This window comes from Peromyscus leucopus, chromosome 1 (assembly GCF_004664715.2).
Source record: "Peromyscus leucopus breed LL Stock chromosome 1, UCI_PerLeu_2.1, whole genome shotgun sequence".
NCBI lineage: Eukaryota > Metazoa > Chordata > Mammalia > Rodentia > Cricetidae > Peromyscus > Peromyscus leucopus.
The window spans coordinates 105,589,070-105,599,344 of NC_051063.1; positions in this window are offsets into that span (position 1 = coordinate 105,589,070).

Genomic DNA, 10,275 nt, shown 5'->3' on the forward strand with positions numbered 1-10,275 from the left:
TGTGCATGCATGTGGGCACACACAACAATAAATAGATAAGTAAATAATTTGTTTTTCGAGACAGGGTTTCTCTGTGTATCTTTGGCTGTCCTGGAACTCATTCTGTAGACCAGGCTGGCCTTGAACTCACAGAGATCTGCCTGCCTCTGCCTCCCGAGTGCTGGAATTAAAGGCATGCGCCACCACGCCTGGCAGTAGGTAATATTTTTAAAAGCTCTCCAAAGCAGGTGTGTCGCTCTACAACGCCTACAAAGTGAGTGGGGATTGTTGCAATGCATTTGCAGGAGTAGTGACGAAACTTCATTCAGAGCAAAGTAAGAGAGCATGTCAGATACAGGGTCAGGAGTGGCCACTGACCACTTGAGTGGGAGTACCCAAGGGCCCCCGCTTATTACCTGAGGCTTCTTTTAATGAGGTTCAAAGAAGATGCTGTGGTGACAGTTTGCAGTTTTCACAAGGCAAGCATGCTCATCAGCTACCTCTCTGGTGGAGTCCAAGGTCAAGTGAATGTTCCCAGAGCCAGGACTTTCAAGACTGAGGGGTCAGTCTGGAGACTCAAATTTGATGGTCCTAATGGCTTCTCTCCAAGGAAGAGCCTTCTCCCTGCCCCCAAGCCAGGCCCTATACTTCCCAAGACTTCCCAAGGTTCCTGTTGGGGTCTGAGGTCTCTGACTTACTTATTTCCACCTCTTTCCTTCCAAGGAATGGTTCCTGCTGCAGATGTCATGGTGAAGTGGGTCATTTTGCCTGTAGGGGACACTGACTGCTCCAAGGATGGGAGATGATGGCTACTGGTGTCTCACACCTCTGTGAAGAGCAGAGATGAGCCATGGTTTGGTGGTGTTGATACCACGTGTGAGGGAAGCAGCATAGGAAATGTGAGCAACCTGAGACTCCATTTGGCTTGAGCTGTACACACACCTCTTCCAACGATGTCCGTGGCAGTCTGAGGCTCTGATGTGCACGTACTGCTCACATACCCTCTCCAGACAATGCACCTAGCAACCTAGGACCCCACACACACCTGCATCAAACTGCACCTCCCCCCCCACACACACACACTCAGAACAGTGGAATTAAATTGCTTCTCCCCTTAATGATCACCAAACTTAGATTCTCCTTAATCACACTCTAGCTATGTCTTAGTTATAAAGGATCTATTCTGCTCTGAACTGGTTTGGGGTGTGTCTTGGAGTTTCTATTGCTCTGATAAAACACCATGTCCAAAACTTGGGGAGTAAAGAGTTTATCTCCTTTACACTTCCAGGTAACAGTCCATCGCTGAGGGAAGTCAGGGCAGGCACCTGGAGTCAGGAGCTGATGCAGAGGCCATGGAGGTGCTGCTTACTTAAGTCTTGCTCCTCATGGCTGACTTCATCTGCTTTCTGATCACACCCAGGACCAATAACCCATTGTTGGGCGCCACCCACAATAAGCTGAGCCCTCCCACATCAATCACTAAGTCCTACAGACTTCCTACAGCCTGATCTTATAGAGAGGGATTTTCTCAACTGTGGCTCCGTCATCTCTGATGACTACAGCTGTGCCAGGTTGACATAAAATTAGCCAGCACAGGGTGCACGCCCATAAGGCAATCTGTGTCTTCTAAGTGAACATTTAGGAATGATCGCCTATTACCATCTTGTGCCCATGCATCATTGAACATATGTATGGTTAAAATCAGGTGCATTGTGGGAAGAGGAAGGCACAGTAATCAAAGGCTTATGTAATCCCGCCTTGTCAATCAAATAGAGAGCCACCGAAACTATCCTAACTACTAGTCCCTCATAACCAAACTCCTCCTTCTTAAGACCCCATTAATAGAAGCCCCAGACAATAATGTGGGGTCCTCAAGGACTTTCATTCATGGGTCAAAGGTCACTCTTGGCACTGAATCTGGCATGTTCTAACACTCTACTCTGAGTGAAGTTTCCTTGTTACTTTTGCAAACCTGCACAAACCTTCCAGTTTTTTTGTTTGTTTGTTTGTTTGTTTGTTTGTTTTGTTTTGTTTTGTTTGTTAGCACCACCAAGACTTGGGACTGCAGGTAGGACTCATTGAAAGAGATTCGCCCTAACCAAAAGAGCTGGCCCTTAAAGTGCACCCCACTGTTTGTCCACATTAAGAGAACTTTCTGTGTACTGGATGGGATGCCAACAGCTTTTCAGATACGACCCTGTGGCTGGAACAGAGCAGTCCTACAGGGCTCACGGTCATCTCCTGGTTTTGAAGGTGAAGAGGCTCAGTGGTAGCACTGGGGTATAGCAGGAATCTTAGAGAGTCTTATTAATAAAATCAAACCTGGAGCCAAGTATTGGAGTGAAATGCTGGAAGATCAGATGCAGAACAAGCCACAGCTACCTCACCTCACCGGATCCTCAGCTGGTCTTATTTCCTCAGACTGGAGGCCTCTGAGTCCTCATCCAGAATGGGTCTCAGCTGAACTGCTACTAGAAGCCTGAAAGCTTAACCAGCCAAATGCTTCTAGTTTCTGGTCCTCACACCTTATATACCTTTCTGCTTTCTACCACCACTCCCTAGGATTAAAGGCGTGATGAGTCACCATGCCTGGCTGTATCCTTGAACACAAGGATTTCTGCCTCTGGAATGCTAGGATTAAAGGCGTGTGCTACCACTGCCTATCCTCTGTATTTAATATTGTGGCTGTTCTGTCTCTGACCCCAGATAAGTTTATTAGCATGCACAATATTTGGGGCAACACAATACCACACTGGGGTGGGAGACAGATTGAGCTGGTTGCAGATTTCCACACTGGCCCATCTTTAGCTGAACAGCCAAGCCTGCTCCATCCTCCTTCATAGGCACCAGCTTTCCTAACACCCGTGTCTTGATCTTTCTAGGCACGTGGCATCACAGGGGCAGTCTACTCCTCATAGTGGATATCCACACCCAGGGAAAGATCTGAAACTCCTGCCTCTAAAGTTTACACTAACCATATAGTGTCATTTTTCCTTCCCTGGGACATTTTTGTGCCTTTTCTAGCCTTTATTTATTTTTAATTTTAAAAAAATGTGTGTGTGTGTGTGTGTGTGTATGTGTGTGTGTGTGCCTGCTCATCTGTATGTGCACCACACATGTGCAGGCGTCTGTGGAGGCTGGAAGAGGGCATCAGATTCCCTGGAACTAGAGTTATAAGGGGTTGAGTGACTTGACATGGGAGCTGGGAACTGAACTCTGGTTCTCTACAAGAGCAGCAAGTGCCTTAACCACTGAGCTATGTCCCCAGCCTCTACCCTTTTTATGAGTGTATTTTATTATTTTGAATCAGAGAAAGAAAGCTATTTCCACAGCATGGAATTTCCTTTTATGCTCCTTCATCCTGCTCACTATGCCCATGTTTCTGGCCATGTTCCCACACATGTGTCTTCTCTGAGCTTCAACTGAAGGATTAGGTTCTGTGACAATTTTTTAAAGATTTATTTTTAAAGTGTGTGTGTGTGAATTTGAGTATATGTACATGAGTGTAAGTACCCTCCAAGGCCAAAAGAAGGCATTGGGTCCCCTCAAGCTGGAGTTTGAGGTAGTTGTGAGCCACTTGAATTCAGGTCTGCTGGAAGAGCAGTGTAAGTTCTTGGCTCCTGAGGGTGAGCTGTCCCTCCAGCCCCCATAACAACTTCTTAGATGCACCCTTAGAATCATATTGTCTCTGTAATTTTTTATTTACCTATCTCCCTAGCTCCAGCTCCTGGAAAGCAGAGGCTGAGTCAGATCAACCAGTGATCCCAGTGCCTACCTTAAATAGGAATAATAATACCAAATAATGCCCTAAACTATAACTATAAACTACATCCCATGTGCTAAGCATTTTGCTTGTATTGATTGACGTAATCTCACAATGATTCCTTGGTATGATTTATCAGCATTTTCATCTGATTTGAGGAGACTGAGGCAGAGATAACTGATGTCACAGAACTGGAGCCAGAAATGAGTGTAGCCTGCCTACATCAAGCCTGTGACTTTGAGCACTGTGCCATACCAAATAGATGTTTGTTAGGATTTGGGTAAGTGAAAGAAGCTAGAATTTCCCCAACGTCCTTTTTAAAATAAACATTTTATTAACATTTTGAAAATTTCATACAATCTATTTCGATCAATCAATATCACCCTGTCCCCCAACATCCATCTTTGTGTTCTCCCCCACCATCTTTCTCTCTCAAACCCATCCAATCTGTGTTGCTCAAATTCCCTTGGGTATAGACCTGTCCTGGTTCCTGGCTCACCTATCAGGGGTCTTACTCCTAGGAAAATAGACTCCACACTTCACGCTGGTGGGGATTTTGCCTGGCTTGAGCTTGTTCAGGTCCCGTGCATGTGACTGCCCTGTTTGTCTGTGCAGCTGCCCTGCTGTGCCTGGGAAGCACTCCTGCCTTGGTCATCCATCACCTCCGGTCTTACAACCCCCTACTTCTTCTGCAATATTTGTTTGTTTGGGTTTGTTTATGGACAAGGTCTCACGGCATTGAGGCTCTTCTTAAATTCACTGCACAGCCCAGAATAACCTTGATTTGAGCTCTTGGGCCTCCTGTCTCCATCTCTGTAGTATTGGGATTATAAGCATGTGCCACTCAGCCCTTTGGAAGGCATTCTAGATGGCCCCAGGCAACGTTTAAATCCATATCCATTAAATCAAATCCATACAAATCCAAGGACTTAAAATTCACTGTGTGCCCTGGCTTCCTGCCAGTTTGCTTCTGGAAAACTGAACAAGGCCAGGGGCCTGACATAGCTGGATTCACCTTTATCCTTTCCCCGGGCAGCCAAACTTCATTTCATAAAAGAGGCGAGGGGTGTGAATGGGGAAGAAGAGCTCTGGCGGCCTCAGATCCCAGACTCCAGGGCTCAGTGAACTGGCCTGGATTCCCCTTTCTCACCTAGCTTCCTTGGTTCTTCCACAGCTGACTGTCTAGAACAAGGCGAGATCCCAGGAATTCAGCTGAGTGAAAAACTCAGTTTTCCATATGGCGTAAACAAGATTGTATATATGTGTGTGTGTGTGTGTGTGTGTGTGTGTGTGTGTGTTATATAATATATAACTATAACTATATATAATATATGTATAATATAATTATATAACTATATAAAAACTATATATACATATATATGTTTTTCTGAAATAGGGTTTTCTATATAGCTCTACCCATCCTGGAACTCACTCTGTAGACCAGTCTGGCCTCGAATTCAGATTCTCCTCTCTCTGCCTCCTGAGTACTGGGATTAAAGGCATGCGCTGCCACTACCCAGCCAAGATTGGTATTTTTAACTTTATTATTATTATTGTTGGTTGTTGTTGCTGTCATTGTTGTGGCGGGTGTGTGTGTGGATGACCAAGAGTAGTGCTCGCCACACCTGTCAGGGGACAGTTTTGTTGAGTCAGCTCTTTTCTTCCCCCTTTCTGTGGGTTCTGGGGATTGAACTCAGGCTGTAAGGAGTGGGCTGCAAGTGCTCATACTAGCTGAGCCTTCTTGCCAGCCCACAGCATCAGTTTTCGATGCTCCTCATAGCCAGGCTTGGTGGTGCTTGCCAATAATTTCAGCACTGGAGAGATGCAGGCATAAGGATCATGAGAAAGAAAACCAGAATGCGTTTATTTAGTTGGGCCAAAAGGCATCTAAGGGTTAGATTCTTGTGGAAACTCCTCCCAAGGTGCCCTTTGAAAAGACAGTACCCGCCGGGCGGTGGTGGCGCACGTCTTTAATCCCAGCACTCGGGAGGCAGAGCCAGGCGGATCTCTGTGAGTTCGAGGCCAGCCTGGACTACCAAGTGAGTCCCAGGAAAGGCGCAAAGCTACACAGAGAAACCCTGTCTCGAAAAACCCAAAAAAAAAAAAAAAAAAAAGAAAAGGCAGTACCCATTTACACCCCACTGACAGGAGAAAGGTGTTCTCTTCCTCACCCTGGAGCTCATTTTTACTGTGACAGACTCAGAATTGTTAGTCTTTTAGCAATGATACACAACCAGGAAAGCAGTGTCTTTTCAATTTCATTCCACGATGTTCTTTTATTCATGAGCAGGGACTCAACTAGAGGCTCCGAGTGAGTCACTGATCAATTTTAATGTAATCGATGGGAATATATGACGTCATGGTGTCTGGTCGTGGGCATTAGGTGCTCTCGGGGGACAGATGATCCCTCCATGATTCAGGCCTTTCTCCAGGTTAGGCAAGCATCCCTGGTTCTTTAGTGAGCCTCAGTTAAAGTATTTTGCTTATTCGGGAGTCTTTCGGAGAGCAGGCTGGGGGCCAAACACATATGAACACTTAGCTCTGCTCTGGTCACCCCGTGAAAGCTGCAGTGGTACAGCAGGGCACACAGAATGCCATGGAAACAGCTGGAAGAGGCACAACCTAGAGTGGCGCGTTGATCGTGGGAGCCAGAATGAGGGAAGAGCAAAGGATGGGAGAGAATGAGCTAGAACAAGGCCTCCGAGCAACAGCGAACGCGAACCAGAACACAGAGAGGGGATGACTTCGAGTAGGAGGAGAGCTCCTTTTTATTTATTCTCTCATATATTACATCCCAACTGACCACAGTTTCTCTCTCTCTCCTCTCCTCCTGGTACCTCCCTCCCATCTCCCCTGTCCCCCACAGCTCCTCTACTTCCTTTCAGAAAAGGGCAGGCCTCCCAGGGTTATCAATCAAATGTGGCATATGAAGTTACAGTAAGATTAGGCACATCCCCTCATATTAAGGTTGGACAACGCAATTCAGTAGGAGGAAAAAGTTTCCGAAAGCAAGCAAAAAAGTCCAAGACACCCCACACGCACTGTTAGGAGTCCTACAAGAACACCAAGCTACACAACCATAACATATATGCAGAGGACCTAGGTCAGGCTTGTACAGGTTCCCTGATGGTTGGTTCAGTCTCTGTGAGCCCCTATGAGCCCTGGTTAGCTGATTTTGTGGGCATTTTTTTTGTAATGTCCTTGACCCTCTGGCTCCTACAATCCTTTCTCCCCCATTCTCCTTCTTCAGAATTCCAGAGCTCTGCATAATGTTCAAGAGTTTCTTTATTAAACTGGGAGGGGGGTGGGCATGCAGGATTACAGTTTGGGAACAGTTTTTGCCTGGATCATCTATTTGGGAAGGGGTTCAAGTTTCTTCTTCTTCTTCTTCTTCTTCTTCTTCTTCTTCTTCTTCTTCTTCTTCTTCTTCTTCTTCTTCTTTTCTCTCTCTCTCTCTCTCTCTCTCTCTCTCTCTCTCTCTCTCTCTGTTGTTTTTTGAGACAGGGTCTCACTATGTAGTTCTGGCTGTCTTGGAATTCACTATGTAGACCAAAATGGCCTTGAACTCACAAAGATCCTCCTGCTTCTTTAATGCTGGGGTTAAAGGCATTCGCAACCATACGTGGCTCTAGCTCTCTCTCTCTTTTATTGTTTTATTTTATTTTATTTTATTTTATTTTACTTTACTTTATTTTATTTTATTTTTTTACTTTTGAGGCACAGTCTCATATGGCCCTTCCTGACTTTGAATTCAATATGTAGCTAGGGACAATCTTGAACTCTGATCCTCCTGGCTCTACCTCCCAAACCTTGGACTGTTTGAGAACCTTTCTGGAATAAGCATTCTGACGCTAATAGAGTAGAAGAGAGATACCAGTGGACCGAAGCCAGGACAGGTCCTGAAAGGCTTTGATCCCAGGTTCAGTTTGCATTCTCATGTTATACCCTGTAACACAGGTGGACCGGGCAAGCAAGCAAGATTTTACAGAAATGTGGCAGTCAGCGGGCTGTGAGGGGCAATGACCAACCGTTTCAGCGATTTCTCCCGGTCATTCTGTTCCAGGTAGCAAGTGAAGTCATGCTTGGCAAATGGGAGTACAAGGAGTGCTTTAAGAAAATCACTAAACATATCAACAAACCAACATCTAATAATTGGTCTTTTCTACGTATTCTACTGCAGGACTACAGGCATGAACCATCTTGCCCAGTTCAGAGGTTCAAAGTTTCTTTCTTTCTTTCCTTCCTTCCTTCTTTCTTTCTTTCTTTCCTTCCTTCCTTCCTTCCTTCCTTCCTTCCTTCCTTCCTTCCTTCCTTCCTTCCTTCTTCCTTCCTTCCTTCCCTTCTCTCTCTCTCTCTCTCTCTCTCTCTCTCTCTCTCTCTCTCTCTCTCTTTCTTCCTTTCTTTCTTTTTTCTAGACAGGGTTTCTCTGTATAGCCTTAGCTGTCCTGGAATGCACTCTGTGGACCAGGCTGTCCTCGAACTCAGAGAGATCCACCTGCCTTTGTCTCCCTATGCTGGGATTAAAGGCATGTGCCACCACTGCCTGGTAGAACAGTCCTTTTTAAAAAGATTTTTGTCAGGCGGTGGCAGCACACACCTTTAATCCCAGCACTCGGGGGGCAGAGGCAGGTGGATCTCTGTGAGTTCGAGGCCAGCCTGGTCCACAGAGCCAGTTCCAGGACAGCTAGGGCTGTTACCCAGAGAAACTCTGTCTCGAAAAGAAAAAATAAAGATTTTTGTTTTGATTTTTTTCTGGTGGTGGCACCTTGAAGTGAGGAGCTTGAGTTCAAGCCACAGCCCTAAGGCCAAAGGATCTACGGCAGCTGGGGCAGGTCTTTGGTTGCAAGGAGATAGCCACAAGAAGACAACCTAGCCATGGTGCACTGCAAACTGGGAAACGGCTTCATCAGCCTGACTCCATCCTAAAATCCGAAGCCATCTTGTCACAAGGTCAAATAAGTTCATTCCTGGTTTCTGTAAAACTTGGGTTTGACCAGGTCTTGACCCATTTTCTGGAATTTGACATGTTCCATATCCTATACCCTGACCTTCACCTTGACAAGATCAGATGTTCTGTCAAGGTCCTACATAACCAAAGTGCTTCTGCCAATCCCCCCAACCCTTGAAAACCCCCTAGTCTTGCAATTTTTGAGCTATTTAAATCCCACTTTCTCCTATGTCCAGTGCTGTCCTCTCAAACCCCACTTTAGGGAGATAGCCCTGTTTGACAGAAAATTAAGCTTGCTTAATTTACCTAAAGGAATTTGGGTAATGGCCATTACTTTAGTTTGGTGGGATTAGCACAGGGTGAATTCGAGTCCTCTGGAGATGGCTGAGCCATGAACACTGCAGTACAAGTTAGTGCAGCCAAATTTGCTTCTGGGCAAGGAGTGGTTGTTGGTGGACATTGGAGTCCTTGTGAAGGGGGTTCCTGTGGCCCAGACTTATACTATCCCACAGTCTATCCCCAAAGCCCTGCTGGTTTTGGTAGCCCATCCCTCTGTGAGTCCAAAAAATTCAGAGGTTTCTGTTTTGTTTTGTTTTTTCGAAACAGGGTTTCTCTGTGTGGTTTTGGTGCCTGTCCTGGATCTCGCTCTGTAGACCAGGCTGGCCTCGAACTCACAGATATCTGCCTGGCTTTGGCTCCTGAGTGCTGGGATTAAAGGTGTGCGCCGCCGCTGCCGCCGCCGCCGCCGCCGCTACCACCACCAGGCAAATTCAGAGGTTCTGGTGCAGGTGTTAATTTACCAGAAATGCTACAGATAAGCCCATCTTGAGGGTCACGGTTAAACTTTGTAATAAACATCATAGGATTTTAATGTTTTAAAAAAGACTCTGTGTGTGTGTGTGTGTGTGTATGTATGGGTGTTGTGCTGTGCTCGCAAATATGTACGTGCACTATGTGCACCCAGGGTCTTTTGTTTGTTTTTGTTTTGACAGTCTCACTCATTCTGTAACCCAGGCTGTTCTCCAACAGGTAATCCTCCTGCTTCAAAGTCCCAAGTGCTGAGATGACAGGTGTGAAACACCATGACCGGGTGGGGAAAAAAAATTACTTAAAAAAGAATTTGAACACACAAGCCACTGCTCTGATTTTTGTTACAAATTTGAATGGACTTTATGTAGCTGAGGTACTGGTAAATGAAAAGTAATATAGTCTAGGTATGGAGTATACTCCTAATTCCACCACTTGGGAGGTGGATGCAGGAGAATCATTCAAGGTCTTTCTCAGCTGCAGATGAAATCTAGTCTCAAAAAAGGGGGGCGGGGGAGCAAGCTGAACAGACCCTCGAACGAATGATACTAGAACCTATTGTCATTTAGAACAGAGAAAACGGGTTTCCAGATTAGAGATGAGGGTGGCTAAGTGAATTTGTTTTAAATTTTATTGATATTTTTGTGTGTGCCAGGGGTTGGGGTTGGGGAGTGTGGGGGGAGGGAGGGCATCCGTGGAAAGGTCCTAGAACAACTCTGTGAAATCAGTTCTCTTTGACCTCCGGATGCAGGGGATCGAAATCAAACGCCTGTACCTA